Source organism: Lissotriton vulgaris, chromosome 7 (genome assembly GCF_964263255.1).
Source record: "Lissotriton vulgaris chromosome 7, aLisVul1.2, whole genome shotgun sequence".
NCBI lineage: Eukaryota > Metazoa > Chordata > Amphibia > Caudata > Salamandridae > Lissotriton > Lissotriton vulgaris.
In genome coordinates this window covers 87,603,772-87,621,480 of record NC_141695.1, presented here as the reverse complement: position 1 = coordinate 87,621,480, position 17,709 = coordinate 87,603,772, and the positions used below count along the sequence as shown (strand labels likewise).

General features: G+C 42.3%; 1 pseudogene across 1 annotated transcript in view; it reads right to left on the bottom strand.

Moving 5' to 3' along the window:
- Positions 1 to 11,758: 11,758 nt before the first annotated feature.
- Positions 11,759 to 17,709, bottom strand: part of LOC147700857 (uncharacterized) — a 141,726-nt pseudogene continuing 135,775 nt past the window's right edge. Inside the window, exon 9 of the transcript XR_015297414.1 lies at positions 11,759 to 12,872. The product of XR_015297414.1 is annotated as an uncharacterized LOC147700857 (transcript). The remainder of the gene's footprint in view (positions 12,873 to 17,709) is intronic.

Genomic DNA, 17,709 nt, shown 5'->3' with positions numbered 1-17,709 from the left:
AAGAATATCTGGGAGAGAAGACAATTCTGCTGGGAGTTTATCCTTCGATAAATACATCGCGGAAACCACTTTCTTACCCAGTGTCATTTGTACTCCCGAAGGAGAACAGTACAAAGTCGCATACAATCTTTTCAACAGGTCCAATCCCAACAAATTTTCACCACAACCTGTCGTCAGGATGAGGGGTGCTTCCAATTCACAAGGTCCAATAGAAAGTGACATAGGACTAGAAATCGGGTTCCTAACCGGGGCGCCAGAAAAACCTACAGAAACATTCATTTCGCCAGACAAAGGTGCGCCAGGGAGTTTTGAGTGCATAATAGAACTCTTTGTAGCACCAGTATCCAACAAAAAAGGCTCTGACACACCTGATGTAATCACCTCAACATAAGGTCCACTCTGATCTATTGGAACTGAAACAACTCCCTCTCTCTGTCCATGGCTGTCCTAGCAACCATTACCTACCATATTCTCATCTTCTGCATAGTAGTCATCAGCATAGTACTGAGCTGTTCTACCAGACGCGTTATTCTGCTGGTCAAAACTATTCATTGAATTCTGTGGTGGAAACGAACGTGCATTTTGATGGAACGCACCGCGTCCCCCACCTCTAGGCGTTTGTTGAACACCAAGACCTCGTACACCAGAAGCGCCACTCGTACGTTGCAACAAGACCGGACAACTACTTTTAAAATGACCTTCCTCTTTACAATACGCACACTGATTGGGTCCATACTGTAAACGTTGTTGAGGAAACTCGTTTCTTAGCGAATTTCTCGAATATTGCTGAGGCTGCTGATAATCGCGCTGATTATTAGTGTGGAGTGGATACGCCTGTTGCATCAGAATTTTAGTTTTTAATTCCTTAGTCTTTTTGCCCGCTTTCTCTAACTCATCTTTGCGCCTATTTTCGTAGTACTGGGCTGTGGCTAAGATCTGTGCTGACGTGGAGACAGCCCAAGCACTCTCGGAATCCTTCAACTTAGCACACAACTCCGGAAGTAAGTTATGCACAAATTTGTCGACGAACAATCTCTGGCCACCTTCGGTAGCCATATCCGGACCGCTATGATCTACAAAAGTCTCTTCGAATCGCGTGAAAAAGTCAGACACAGTCTCGTCCGGCTTCTGCTTACACTCAGACAACTTGTCCCAGTTTATACGTAATTCGGGCATTAGAGTCTTCATATAGGTTATTATTCTACCAGGAAGTTCCGCAATTAAAGGTTCGGGTTTAGCACCACCAATTTGTCTGCTATCTAAAGCAGCAATATTGACCCATGTGTCACCTAACTCTTGATCGTGATCGGCGTGGCGAATCTTTCCCCATAAAGGCTGTGGAACCACGTTCCCAAACAACATGTCTATATCGGCTAAGTTCATAATGCATGAGCTTGCAGTCTGTGATAACTCCTTATAATACCCTGCAGGATTTTTACGGGGGTCAGGTAATGTCTGTTTGAGAGCCAAAACTTCAGATCTCTTCCAAGGAACATGTACCCATACACGCTGAAAATGCGGCGGAATGGCTGGGTTGGCATTTGCATCCCCTTCCCTCCATACCGGTGGAACCTCTCTCATGGGATATTGTCGCGCCTTTTTCCTATCGGGTGTGCCACACTCAGATAGTGATCGAGAAGTGCCCCCTTTACTCCGATACGACAACAATGTCGCAACCGCTCTTTCAACATCGGCGCCTACGATCATGCCCTCCGAGAACTCGAACCGCACACGGTATAATTCAGGCATATCGTGTTCCGGATCATTTCCCTCCAAATCTTCACAGAGAAATACACACATTTGCTCAAAAACATATCTTTGCTTCGATGCTTCCCATTGACGGAAGACTTCCACGACAGACTGTACATCATATCTCACAGTATCCATAACCCATTTACGTGCTAACCGATTCAGTAATTCTCTCTCTTGATAGTCAGGCAGTTGACTCCGCAACTGTCTTCGTTCTATGCTAGGGGTCGTATTAAGAGACCCAATGAAAGGTGAGAAAAGACCAGCAACAGTGTTGGCCATTCTCTGTCGAATAGAAGGAGAAACTGACGGAAGGACAGAAACACCAGGAGAGACGTGTTGGGGTGAAGCAGAGGTGAAAGCAGTAGCAGAGGTAGTATTAGGATAAGTAGTCGGAACAGTAGGCGAAGTCGTAGGGAACATAGATGGAGTAGGTAGCAAAGGCGGCAGCCCTTGAGGGGGCTGCGCCGGAAGAGTAGGTACCAGCTGAAGAGGAGCTGGTGATTGCAGCAGAACCTGTGGTCCAACAATGGGGGGTTGCACAACCAAAGGTTACTGGGGTGCTGTAGCATTTTGCGCATAAGGAGGAGGTGAACTCAGTAAATGAGACATTAAAGGATCTTTATCAAGTCTTTCCTCGGATTCTTGTCTTTTGCGTGGCAAAACTGGGTAGCACTTATCTACCGCTAACTTCCTACTTCTAAGAATTTGTTCACTCTCTCGCTCTTCCTCATTATCTCGGAACACAACGGCAGCTTGTACCATTGACATACCTTGTTTATTTTTCTTCGCTAATTTAATTTCTTTCTGCTTTGCTTCTTTGCGCCATAGGCGAAAAGAGTCAAACATTGCCGGCCGGGCTTTCTTCTTAAAAAGTTTTACCTCTAGATTATCTAAAACCTCTGTGTCAAACCTACCATATTTGGGCCATTTTAGAACACCATTGTTTCTGGTGTATCGGATCCATACTTCATTATATGTGATGGGGCCTATGCCGTGTTTCACATAGAGCTCATATGTTGGAGTTCCAATCGGAGGAACCGGACACTAATCCTCCAACCGGGAATCCCTATTACAACCAAGGCAAAACAATTTTCCAAGTCTGCTAAGACCAGGCATCTTCGCTCTCTAGTCTAGCTTCAAACCTCGAAGGATTATCGAATACGATAGCCTCGTGAATACACGAGTCCTTCGGTTTTGGCACTTGCAAGTTCCAAACAAAACCGTCCCGAAGGATACCCAAAAACTAAGAACAAAACTAAGGACTGGGAGACACTCCACTTATACTTAACTGAGGTATCGATGACGTCACCAGAAGACTCTTTTATCGTTTCGCTCTACAAATCATCAAGGGTCCAAAACAGGGAGATAGTCAGGGCAGCAGTCCTTCGTAGCCGTCGGGACGCGGGGAACCTCGCAGCAAAGACCTTCGGACCACGTCGACATGCAGGGGTCGCTGAAATGGTTGGCCGTCCTCCGGAATTTTCACACGAAGCTCCTCACGAATCTCTGGCTTGGACCAGTACCGCTGATACCGCCCTACGTTGGGCGCCAACTGGAGTACCAGGTTTTTATGGACCCGGCGGTGCCAGGGAGTACACCTGAAAACTCCTGAGTCCTTCCTGTTTCAGACTACAGAAACACAGAGTCTTCTAGGTGAAGTCAAAGATCGTATTTATTGGCTGCAGCCAGTAACAGATATCCTAGAAGTACAACAGCATGAAGCACATGTATGTTCTCATGAGACTGCTCTCCTTTACGAAGCCAGCCTTCTTCTTTTATACCAAAAAATGTGCTTTAGGCAAAGATTCCTTATTTTACAGTTGACCATACAAATATTTTTACTACAAAGGAAAAGCAAAGTCATGATGACAAGCCCACATTTCTGTCCGCCCAGCTCATAATATATTACCAGGCGAGGTCCAGTATTTCCATCAGATATCGACGGACCCCCAATAAAATCGGGTACCTCCTCCTCGTAAAGCAAGTCATAAAGCAAGAAACAGGGACAGGTGTGTGCAAGATTAGGCATGGTTTGTGTGCGATGAAAGGTTTATGATATGTTGTGCCTTGATACGAATCTGGCTCGGCCGCTGGGAGAGGACCTGGCCGAACAGGTTTGGCTTTGGGCGGAGGAGTCAGCTTGCCCAGGTCACAGAGGAGTCAGCTAAGGTGTACGTGTCCTTCAGGTCGGTTTCAGCCTTTAGTCATTGCCTTATGTAAGGGCAATCACAAAATGGCTGCCGATCCCAAAATGGAACCCGTGGGTTCCGGACGAGAAATCCGATTTCAGGGTGTTTCCGTCACTCGAACACGACGGAAATGCTTGTGCATAGTATTCGAACCATTACCGGTCTGCTGATACCAAATTCGTCATGATACGACCATGTATCTGGCACGGGTCCAGAATTTTTAGTACCACAACACTAGCCCCAGCACACACATTAACCATTTTCATAAAGTAAGTGGTAAATGTGTGTGTTTAATCCCTCAGAATAGGTAATACCATGCAAAATTCTGCCCTGTAATTCTCAGTCTGCACAGCTAGTCACCATTCGGAGACATTTTACCCGTAAATGCACGGCTCTAGAGGGGTACTAACACACGTTTTAGTTAGTTACAGCTGCAGCCTTTCCACCCCACCAGTATTTTATATGGGCCTTAACATAACATGCTGAGAAGGAGGTATTTGCACTAAGATTCTATAGGAATTTAAAATGCTATCCTAGATTGAGCTGACTGTGGGGATTCATTCATAATGGAATGTTGAGTGTTGCTAGGTGGTATAGAATGTTGATCTTTGAAGTGGAGCAGTGAAGAAACTGGAGTTGGTGAAGCAGCTGGAGGTTTTGTTATTCTCATGCTACATTAAAGATTACCAACCTTTTTTTCTGTGTTGGAGGCATCTTTACATTGGCGATGAGGACTATCTGTGCCGGGGAAAGGCATCCAGAACCTTCACCCCTGGATGATACCTGGATTTGGTATACATGCAAGATTTCAAAGATTCTATGATTACAAAATGCCTTACTGATGGTATGTACCATGCATCTATTGAATGTTTTCTTCTACCAAAATCACTACTAAAAGAAAAGAAATTTAACTTCAACTCCTTTTATGTACAATAGTGATAACTGTCACAATATGCGTGGGATGAAGGAATTTTGTGAGCTTTGAAGAATATTTAATTCTTTTTGTACCCTGTGGAAATGGATCTGTTGAAAGGAAAATTACGTGTATAAAGTACGCTATAAAGAGAGTAGTGACAAAATGTCTTCATTCACTGAAACAAACTGTTTGAGGAAAGCTTTGTACATAATCTTTACGCGCTGTGAGAAGGATAATTGCAACTAGTTTTGTTTTGGTTGGACTGCCTGCCTAGAAAATAGCTATCTGCGAATGCACTATATTAGACATCTTTTGGAATTGCTGGTATTATCGTTGCACTGCGTTTTCTGTAACTGCTGATAACAACCTGGAACTTCACGTGAGCATGCATTTTTTTAATCTCTTTGTGCACTGCTAGGATACCAGATGCAAAGCTGAACTGCGAAGATACCACACGTAAGGTTGGAGCACGAGAGTTCACAACTCCAATCGCCGGTAGAAACAATTACGCAACGGACGTAAGATCAAAAACGTGATCTACGTCCAGCCGCCATTTTTATTGGCTAAAATTAACAACTTTTAGCACACAAGCATTTCTATTGGTGAATGTACGTCGATATCAAAGGAATTCTACTAAAGAACGATCCTTTTGGTGAAATACCCATCGGCATCAAGAGACTTTCGAGAATCTATGAACCTCTTCAATTTTCATTAAAAACATCAGAATGTAGCGTGTCTGAAAGGAATTTTCGACTGCCCATGAATTTAAACAACTTTATTCGGCGAACAATTAATATTCAAACAGCGGTATTTGTTTGAGAAGCTTCAATAATTCTTTACTGACAGTAATTTTTTATGTTAATTATTTTATTAACATTATTCCTTTTCAGGGTTGTTAAACTCATTTTTGGTATTTGTTTTCTTCAACCTATTCTAATGGCTGATCAGGGATTAGCTGCTCCTACTTCTTTTCTCCCAACTCCAGGTGAACCAGCCATACCCTGGAAAAAATTGCAAAATATATTTTAAACTTATATTTTAGCTACAGGTGCTCATAAGTATGGACCCATTCGTAAACAAGCAATTTTACTTCATCACCTAGGTGTTGAGGGACGTCGTTTGTATGAGAACTTACCTGAAATATCTTTAGGAATGGGTAGTGGGGAGCCAACTAATATCTACGAAATGAGTATGCAAATGTTAGAGAAAAGGTTTGTTGCCAAAATTAATACAGTTTTATAAAGGCATAAGTTTTTTTGTCGTGTGCAAAAGATAGATGAAGATATTGTGTCTTATGTAGCTGCATTGAGGGGTTTATCTTTGACTTGCCAGTTTGAAAGTTTAGGAGATTCACTCATACGTGACCAGATTGTTAGGTGTACTAACAACAAAAGAGTACGAGAAAAATTGCTTATTAAAGACTCCACTTTAGAAGAAGCTATTCAGATAGCAAAACGTTTAGAGAATTCTTACTTGTGGATTAAAGAGATGGATCAGTGTACCAATTCTATAGTCTTTAAAAATATACCATTGAAGGATTCTGAATCTAGGGATCTGAATTCAAAGGGGTCACAGATCCATGCATGTGTTGATGAAATGAAAGTAGTAAAAAAGGGTGGGACGTTTTAACCCAAGTCTTTTAGTAAACCTTCCAACATTTCTCACACTGCATCCAATAACATATTTCCGCAATCTAATTCACATGTGTTCAAGTGCTATAGATGCGGATCCCCTGGGCTTAACGCTTCTAGTACCAAATGTATGGCTAGGAAAGCGATTTGTAGAGCGAGTGGAAAAAGGGGACACATTGCCAAGGCTTGCAATGCAAAAACCCAATATGTTCATGAAATTGATGACACGTGTGAAAATATTCAAGAACTCTTGTTATGTGTAGAAGGGACACAAATTCGAGAAAATGAGACCTCAGAATCTGTCTGTAAAATTGATATAGCTACTGAAAGTTCTGACTAACTCGAAAAGCCGCGTTCAGTCATAGATTTTGATGGTAAAGAAGTCAAAATGTTAATTGACTCGGGTAGCTTGTATACATTATTATCTAAAGACATGTATCTTCAAGTATGGGGAAGTGAAGGTAATGTAGATTCTTGGGACATACCTGACATTAGAGTTGTTGGTTACGGCGGTAAGACCATGGACATTCTGGGACTTAAATGGATGAATATAGGTTTTTCAAGTAGGAAGGTGTATGGGCGAGTATATCTTACGAAGCAAGGTTCTAATTTATTAGGCTGGCGGCATCAAAAAGATTTAGGGATTATGCTTAATCCTAATACGCTTGAACCTATAACATCTTTACCTGTGCTTAATGTATACAATTTTATGAAGCTAATATTATGGAAAAGTTTCCCAATGTTTTCTCTGACAAGTTGGGAAAGTTGGTAAACTTTTCTCATAAAATTATTTTAAAGAAAAATGCAGTAAAAGTGGTTCATAAGGTAAGGAATGTGCCTTATCTAATGAGAGGTCCCCTTCAAGAAGAACTCAACAAACTGTTGAAACTAAACATTATTAAACCTATTGGGGCCTCTGAATGGCTCGCACCCATTGTTGTCGCGCCCAAGGATGGTGGAAACAAAATTTGTTTGTGTGTTGATTTGCGCGACCTTAACAGAAATATTTGGGTTGACAGACAACCACTACAGAATATTTCTGAAATGTTAAAAGGTATGGGTGGGGGAGCAATTTTCAGTGTCATAGATATGTCAGCAGCGTATCACCAAATTGATCTGGATAAAGAATCACGGCATCTCACTTCTTTTGTAACACCGCTGGGAGCATTTCGCTACCTAAGAATGCCGTTTGGTTTGGTGTCTGCATCAGCGGTGTTCCAAAGAGTTATGCAACCCATTTGAGGTGATATGAATAGCGTCTTATGTTTTCAAGATGATGTGTTAATTGTTGGAAAGGACAGTGATCATCATGATGTAGTCTTAACCAAAGTTTTAAAACGAATGGAAAAAAATGGATTGACTATAAAGAAAGAAAAATGCCAATTGAAGAGAGATAGTGTGATCTATTTAGGACATGAAATATCAGGGTCAGGAATAAAGCCAAAGAAGAGTATCATTGCAGCTATTAACGAAGCACCAACCCCCCTTAACAAAGAACAATTGAAATCTTTTCTTGGTCTAGCTGAATACTGTTCTAAATTAATAAAAGGTTTTTCAGAAATAGTAGAACACTTGAGATTATTGGTTTTGGTTCTAGGAGGCTACAGGGAGCAGAGGTCTCATATTCTACGATTGAGGGAGAGGATCTGGCGTGTTGTTGGGGTATTAAACATTTTCTATACTTTGTTTGGGGTTACTTTTAAAGTTCGCACCGATCACAGGCCTTTGGTACACTTATTTAAAGGAGGAAGAGGATTGGAAGGCAATGTTACTCTCAGGATTTCTAGGTGGATACTATCTGTGCTCGAGTACAATTTTCAAATGTAGTATATGAAGGGTTTAAAAATGTGGTAGCAGATTATCTGTCTAGAATGCCAGTGGCTGCCACTAAGGAAGATTTGGAGGAAGTGGTAGATGTGATCAGATGCAATGAGGAACAAGCATTTGATCAAGAAGAATGGGACAATGGCATGTCAGAGTAAGCTTTGTTGCTGAAGGTCATGAGTTGTGTATCGGAAGGATGGACTAAAGAAATGTTTGACAATGCTCGTTTCAGGAGCTTTTATCACGTTGAAGATAAATTAAGTGTAAATGAGGGAAAATTGTGGAGAAGGAACAAGCTGATACCACCGACTAAATTGAGGTGTAAAATTATGAATATAGCACATGAAGGGCATCTTGGGAGGAATATGACCAAGAGGCGTGTTCGGCAGTCATTTGGGTGGCCAGGGATGGACAATGATATTGAAGAATTGGTCAGAAAATGTTATGCATGTGCTATGAGTGACAAGACGAAAGTTGTGAGGCAACCTCCCCTTGCCTGTACAGAACTTCCCAAACGCCGTGGGAAAAGTTAGCTATTGATTTTCTAGGTCCCATAACTAAACTGGGATCTCGGATTAAGTTTTTGATGGTTCTTGTGGATTATCACTCCAAGTGGTTTGTTGTAGAGTCTACTGATTGTATTGAGACAGAGAAAGTGATTGGCTTCATGGAGAGGGAATTCTTGAATGAAGGGATTCCAAAGACACTAGTGTCAGATAATGGAGTTCAGTTGGTTTCCATAAGAATGAGAGAGTTTTAATGCAAAATGGTAATTGTCCATGAGAGGGTTGCTTTGTTCAGGCCTCAGGCAAACTGTTTGGTTGAGAGGATCAACCGTCTATTGATGGACAACATTCAACTTTCGTTAGCGAATGGATTAGTGTGGTCTGAGAAACTTAAAAAGTTGGTGTGGTCTTATAGAGTCACACCACATTCAATAACTGGAGTTTCTCCTTTCGTTTCTCTTAAAAGTAGTGAACCGGGTATGAAAGAGGTTCCAGGATGGTTGAAAAACAGAGAATGTGTGTGGGTGGATTGTGCTGCAGTAGAGGATGATGTTAAAAGACAACAAAAAGTGGCCATGAGTCATTACGATTAAAGGAAAGGTGTTAAGGATTCATATATAGAAGCAGGTGTTTGGGTTGTAGCGAGAAGAGGAGGTATTGTATCCAAGGGGGAAAGCAAATGTACTAAACCTGTACAAGTAAAAACTGTGAAGAAGAATATCCTTACCCTAACTGATGGATCTGCTTGGAGTTGTGGAAATGTGGCCAAGTGGCACGCTCCTTAAAATATTAATGTGTTAATGTGTTTCTTGCATTCAAAGAGTTGTAGAAATGTGTCTAACTACTATGTTCCTTGAATTATTAATGTGTTAATTTGTTTTTTGCATTTAACTTAGGAAACTATTTTGTTTGCACTTTCATTATTGTTCTATGTAAGGGGGGAGATATGTGGGGATTCATTCATAATGGAATGTTGAGTGTTGCTAGGTGGTATAGAATGTTGATCTTTGAAGTGGAGCTGAGAAGAAACTGGAGTTGGTGAAGCAGCTGGAGGTTTTGTTATTCTCATGCTACATTAAAGATTACCAACCTATTTTCTCTGTTGGAAGCATCTTTACACTAACCTAGAGAGATGTATAGATATGGCCCTGCAGGCTGGTGTGAGTGAAATGTTTCAATTTCTGTAGTTTGAGAAATGTTGCACTTTGTACATACGTGCTAAAATACTGTACAACTGTGTTAAAATAGTGCCTATTCGGACAATTTGTTTTGCATATATCCTTTTTTCACAGGATCAAACGAATTGGCAGTAAGGGAAAGAAAAATTTGCACCACCTTGCTATACACAATATCCTAATGAATCACTCAATTACAGTTGCCCACTTCTTTGGTACACTGCCACAAGACCATAAACATTTAGTACACAAAAAAGCAAATAGAGAGGCAACAAAGCAATTATTTTTCAAATGCTTAGACACATAAACGGTAAGAGTGTCCTTCAATGATGTGGGAAAATGGTCTCTTTAATAAATCCTTGAAACATTCTTGATGCAAGATGATCAAACACAACAGCTGCAGTACAGCCAACGCTTTTTGCCCGAATGGGGCTTCCTTAGGGCATAGAAATGAGTCAACCAGTGTTGTGGTGATCTCGGATACATCTGGTCACTGTTGTATGGACTTTAAGTAAAAAGATATTCCCTCCGTTCCAATTAGGTATTTTCCTGGTTGATATCCAATAGAAATGTGGTGCAAGCTTCACACAGAAGGGTTCACAGTGGATGAGTTGCTTCTTTTCTAGCCCCCACAAAACGCCGAGTCACTCGACCTGCCGACAGCCCAACTCGAAAAGAAGCAACTCGTCCACTGTGAACCATTCTGTGCGAAGCGTGCACCACATTTCTATTGGATATCAACCTGGAGAATACTTAATTGGAACGAAGGGAATATCTTTTACTTAAAGTCCATAAACAGTGACCAGATATATCAGATCACCACAACACTGGTTGACTCATTTCTATGCCCTGAGGAAGCCCCATTATGGCGAAACACGTTGGCTGTACAGCGGCTGTTGTGTTTGATCATCTTGCATCAAGAATGTCTCGAGGATTTATTAAAGAGACCATTTTCCCACATCATTGAAGGACACTCTTACCGTTTATGTGTCTAAGCATTTGAAAAATAATTGCTTTGTTGCCTCTCAATGTGCTTGTTTGTATCTTTTTTTTACCCCTTTTAAAATTGGTCTTTAGAAGAAGTATTTTTCAGAAAACAGACAGCATTCTTTACCTCTGTGTATTTTTTTTCAGAATCAAATTATGACACACATAGCAGTGTTGATTTTGCCTTGTTTCAATTACCCTAAAAAAATTAACTTACAAAGATGGTAGGCGCAGATAAAAAACGTTAGGATGGAAAAGGAAAACCGAAACACTTTATAAAGTTTGTTTAAAATGAAATTCGGGAACGTAGCAACTTGCAAAATGTTGCCAGCAAAAGAAAAGCATTGTACTTCCCTCGTGCAAGCTCAGCCCCTCTGTATAGGTCTACCCAGCTTTAATCAAACTCATCTTACCGGTCCTTTAACTTTAATTCTGCTCTCTAGTCCCATTTGAGATAATAGCACATTATACTCCACTTGAATTCTGCTCCCTGGATATACCCTCTTGGAGGCATGTGTCAGGACACAACGTCCCACTTCATCTTTGTATTTGCATTTTTTTTTTGCATTCAAGGCATGTAAACCATGTGCATTTCAGGAGCTCCAGATTGACAAATGCTAATACATGGTGAAAATGAAAAGTGCTTTTATTAAAGTAATTTTAGCCACACATTCCATCCAGTGGAAGGCTTGTCTGAGTTTGGAAACCAAAAGAGGGGGTGTTTTTTTTTTCACAAGTCAAGCATTTACCAATATTTTGTCTGTAGATGTGCTTCGGTGTGCTTAAAAGCCTGTGCTTAAGTTGTGATTGACTCCTTCAAAGTTAGTGTCTCTCTGAATGTTTTCGTCCCAGCACAAGTGAAGAAGCCACCCTAGTTCATGTGTTTTCTATGTTGGGCTAACAGAGCACTTTGAAATTAGTAGCAGAAGAACGCTTCCTTTCACCTTCAGCTGTCCACCTGCCATGCTCCAGTTCTTTGGAGTTTCTCAAGTATGTCCTAGATTGTGGAACATCTTGTCTGGCTTCTACCATTGGACCATTGAAAATCTCTCTCATGTGTGTTCTCTGGTGCCTAATGAGACTTTCCTTAAGGCTAAAGCTATAGACACATTCTGTACATCGATATGGCCGCTCTCCACTATGTGTTCTCTGGTGCCTAATAAGACCTTCCTTAAGGCTAAAGCTTTGCACACATTCAGTACATCGATACGGCTTCTCTCCACTATGTGTTCTCTGGTGCCGACTCAGACTTTCTTTCCAGCTGAAACTTTTCCCACATTTAGGACACTGATACGGTCGCTCCCCCGTATGTGTTCTCTGGTGGCCTTTTAGATGGTGTTTGTGGCTGAAGCTTTTCTCACATTCAGTGCAGTGGTAAGGCCTTTCACCTGTATGGGTTCTCTGGTGCCGAATTAGATTAACCTTCTGACTAAAGCTTTTGTCACATTCCAAACACTGATACGATCGCTCCCCTGCCTGTGTTATTTGGTGCTTGATAAAACCGATATTCTCGCAGAAACTTTTTCCACATTCAGTAAAGGTAGGAGGTCCCCAATTAAGTTGTTTTTCTGATGGGCTTTTGATAAGCTGGTTCTTGACTAAAGAATTTCCGCAATCAATTGGGACATTTAATTGTTTTACATTTTGTCTTTCCTGATGAAAAATTGAACGTGATAAATTTCTGACATCACTTTCACATATACCATATTCCTCTTTTCCCCTTTCCTGATTATTTTTGCACCATTGATGTCGCTGGGAGTCCGTCTTCTTTTCACAGCTTCTGTTAATATTTGCTTTTCCATTTTCTGATGTTGCAGTGCAAGGAGAGGTGTTTTTCTCTGTACGTGCGACTGAAAATTCATTGTTCCTTTCTCTGTCCATGCTTGCATCAACTGTTGTAGGAAACAAAAAAGTTACATTAAAATCTTTCTACAACGAAAAGACCACCCACAAACATTACTTTTGACCTGCATGTGTAGTTTGATTTTTGTTGTGTTCCATGCCTTACACACAATGCAGGCCTATGCTGCATGCCCAATAGGGACTCTCATGATCAGAATGTGGAATGGTCAACTATTCCTCTGGTGTCTGAAATGCTCAATCCTCATTACAAAGGGAACCATATAAATTGGTTGCCAGCAATATTCAGAATCTCACCGTTACCCAAGCTTGCCTCTCCGCCTTTCTCATCTCAGTGAACCAACTTCCAACTCTCTTGACCGACCAGCTTTATGTAGGCGGGAGTGGTTTGGAAAATTTGGTTCCCTCTTAACTTCTTTGGTACTGGATAGAACTATTGGGTCTGTTTGATGTCATTAGGCCACAGTCTGTCTTTTGTACTCTCAATATCAAACCTACTTACAGGGATGAGGAATTTATATCGCCCGACGCCCGAGACATCTAGATTTATTACCAGGGCAAGAGGTTCAAATGTCTTTTTTGTCCAAAGGACAAGCAGACTTGATATTAGTTCAATAGGGACAGAACTGCTACTTTCACCGGCTGACAGCTAATCAAGAAATCCGAAGCAGATGCCTTCAATAACTAAAATGATTAAAGGCCTATTATTCGCTGAAAGCCTCTGACTGTAGTCACTATTTGTATGGGCTCAAGACTGCCGTTGTGAAATTAAGATTGTTGAAATGCAAAATCGAGCGGATTTTTTTTGCAGACTATAAATCACACGTCATGGAGCAGGATAGCACAGCTCGCATCGGACTGCCAAATAAAAGAAAGGAAAGCAGGGGGGGAGAGGAATGGAGGCCCTCTCAGTTCTGCTCCTCGGTTTCTTGCCCGATTACCTTTGCTTTGCTCCTCCTTTGCTCCTCCTCGTGCATTTCCTTGGGCCTTGTCTCTTGCCCTTGCGCCCTCTGGGCCTTGTCGAATCATCAAAGTCTGCCAGGTGGGCATATCTCTGGCATTTTCCTCCCTGGGCCTCTTCGAGTCCACACAAGTCTGCTCATAGTGGGCATTTCCGTTATCTTTTACTTTCCGTGACCGTCACATCTGAGCTGATGTTGGAGGCAAACGCTATTGCTTCCCATTACCCTCTTGTGATTCCTGCTTGCCTGCATTTTATTTAGTTAGTGTAATAAGTAGAAAATCAAGTGCTTTGTGAAAACGATTTGTTCGGCAGTACTTCACTCTAGCAGCATCTATAAACAAAAGGTATGCTAAAGAAAACATGAAGACAGTGCATACTTTTGAAGGTTTGCCTGTAGACAGTTTTCCGATAGTAAATTTTCCATTAATGCCATATATTGAACACATTGAGGGGCTTTTGTAGGAGTTTTAGTGGGGTGCAGAGCATACCTTTGCGGAGGCAGGACAGCAACAAACAGCTGCTGTCAATATAGGCGCCTTCCAATCCTCACAGGGACATAAGCTGGAAAACTTTAGGTCTCAGTAAGAAAACCATTTAAATAATGTTTTAAAAATGGTGGTGTTGTGTTCTCAAGTAGTTACGTACACTTATGTAAATGCCAAGCTGTTTAGCATAACACAAAAGCATTAGCCAAGTGCAAGCAGTTTTGACAGGTAAAGGAAGAGCCCCAGTAGAATAGAACATTTGCCCAAAGTCACACATTGTAGTTAAGTGGGCAGCATTAGAAAAGGAGTTCCCTCGTTTGATTTCTAATCTGGCATCAAGGATACATCTTAAGAAACATGATGTATTGTGTGCATTCAGAGGGCAAACACCTTAGCATTAAGTATATCTCAGACATACCCCAAATGGCACACTGTAAAATGCCCAAAAATGCGTTAATGCAGCACATAAAAAGGAGTTTCTTTAAAATGGCGCTGGAGAACTTGCTTTAGTTGTGGAAGGAGCATGATGGGACTGAAGTGTTCAACTCAGTCTCTTGCTTGTAGTGGATATATTAAAGAGGCCTAGGTGTTCTTTCACATCACTAAGGCTTAGAAGTGTCTAGCTGTCAGGCTGTAAACACTTCCTTATGTCTAACAGTCTGTCATTTGACTTGGCTTCTCTTCCCAGTGCTTTTAATGTGCTCTACCACCTACACCTTGCACTAGGGTTGACCTTAAAAAATCACCACAGAGCACAAAGGCTTTAACCCCCAGACAGACAGCACTGAAGCTATTGTGCTTAAAACATTTAGCACACAAATTGGGTAAATACAAGTAGAAGGTCCGGTTAAAATAATTGAAATCTAGTACAGAGGTCTTCAAACTTGGGGTGCCAGGCTCATGCTGATAAAAGTGCTTTGTTTCAAGTTGAAAAAATGAATATCCTTAAGCTACTCGGTAATGGCCCATCACTAACACCTTTTGTCATTTATATATTGGCTCGGAGTAGATGTCAAAAGGGAAGGGACTCTATATATTCCTTAACCCCCCTCTCCCACCACTACTGATAATCACACTGTGAATACTTTTACACTTTATGAAGGCCTGGCTAACCAGAACAGAATGTATGGCAATCGTGTATTTGACTGCTTTTTTAAAAAGGATAGTATATCTTAACTGCAATATTCAAATGTTAGACATATAGATGTATTAGAATAATCGTCAAAAACTCTTGGGGGCCCGTTTTTTTTAAATTTTAAAGTTTGAAGACCATTGATAAAGGAAGAACCAACATTTCAATGCTCAGTACAGGAATTCAGTAAGATAGCAGCCAGAAAACAAAATGGATGCATTTACGTAGTGTTCTTTACAGAGGCTACCAGCTTTAAAAAAAAAAAAACAATGAATGCACCAAAAATAGCCCGTGCCCTACCTAACACCTCCACTATATCTATCCACGTCTAACACACCTATCTACTCATGCATCATAGCAAATTCTTGAACCATCTCTATCCACATCTTTCCAGTGTCTTGCACACCATCAACCCCAACCCTTCTCCCATCTCTAGTTCCTAGTGAAACCCTTTCACCATGCCTTCAGGACTTCAACTTCCAACTCTTCTCTTTCTTCTTATCTAAAGCCTACTGCTATTTTGTAGTTCCCTGTTAAAAGCCCCTCCTTTCTCTAACTCTATGGCTAACCTCTCAATTATCCCTCACTCTTTCCCGGCCACCAGCCTAACACCCCATGTAACCACAAAGTCATCAACGGCTTCTCAGGGACACTTAAGGCATTTCTAGCTGAGAATCCCTGGGCCACTACTGGCTCGCTTTATAAATCTTACTCTAGCACAGGCTGCCGGTGTAACTCCATCAAGACATCCCTGGCTTCCTGTGTAACCCCTCAGTCCTGATTGGCTTCCCGTGGCTCTCCATGTATTCTCTTACCCATCTATAGAACCCCTCAAAACTGCCTCTCTTCACTAATTGTGATGTGAATGTCTTGAAGTATCTTTGGTTTTGTCATACATTTAATGACATTAGTGTCACATGATTGTGTGTCAAGGGGTGCCTGGATCATATGATTTACTGGCAGAACCCAATTGCTTGCATTTACCCTCCCTACTTTAGTGCACAGGCTCTACAACAAAATCTGTGGTATTTTGTGTGAGAAGTTGGCCTGATATGCAGTGCTCACTATTCTAGTGATCACTATGCATCAGTCCAAACGACCCTTATGGTGATTGGTTGTAAGTCAACCTTAGACCAGCTATCCTAGTAGCGTGGATACGAGCAGTCTTCGGGCTAAACTCTAGAGGCGTGTTAAGCCAGCTGTTATACCATCACATACCCTTTGAACACCAAGTGAAAGGACACCACACAAGTGTTATGAAAATAAACAGTGTATTTATTTTAAGTCACAACAGCCCTGTACTCTTTATGAGGACAGGGTACTAAGCACACAACAAAACTCTTAGGAAAATACTTCAAGTGCACAATCTACACAAATGCCCGAGGGCACGGAAAGTTAGTGTTCACGGGCGAACCCGATAAGGTAAGTCGGAAGCGACAGTGACTCTGGACCCTTAGATAATGAGGCTATGCGGGCACCGAAATGCTGAAGTTACCTAGCCCAGGGGCTGTGGCTGCATAAGTCTTTACAGACGTCGGGAATCCTCGCTGACGAACCAGGAGCCGGAAGGAAGGAGTTGCTGGCCGGCGACCAGTGAAGATAGTTCGTAGAGATCCAAGCCTGGATCAGAGATGGATGACACTGAAAAGCAGAGGGGACCAAGTTCGTAACTACTAGCCAGTAGTCAGAGGGTACCAGGAGGGCACCGGATGATCGTCACCTCGACTAGGTGAGTGGGCGACGCTAGGCTCTGCAGTCTCACGGACCAGGAGGCGTTGTCGGCGACCAGGATGGAGGTGCGAGCTGTCCCACGAAGGTTGATGCTGTCGGCGTCGCTGGGCCCAGGATTGGGGCAACAAGCCTTGGCAAATTCAGGCCCACGTGGTGGACCCAAAATGGCGTCTTGAGTGGACCAGGAGGGTCCGGGGTGCTCCTCTTTTAGAAGGGAGCAAAGGCCAGTCTGGAGCAACCAGACCAGCAGCGTTGTTGTCGGGCGTCGTCGAGAAGGCCACAAGCCAGCGGGCTAGTAGCCAGACAACGGGATGAGCAGCAAAGAGCAGAAGGGCCCCACGCAGATCGTGGAGATGCTGGGAGGCTGAACTTCGGTGCTGGAGCTGCTCAGGGTCGGGGCTTCTCGGACCCCAGAGGATCCCTCGGCGGTCGTGCTGGTTTTTAGAAGTCGTGCAGGTTCTGATGATGGGCGGACCCTCGAGGTCTCGTCGCACCCACGGATCTCAGCTGAGCTGACGATGTGGGTAGAGGTCAGAGGTGCCAGGGAAGCCGGTTCT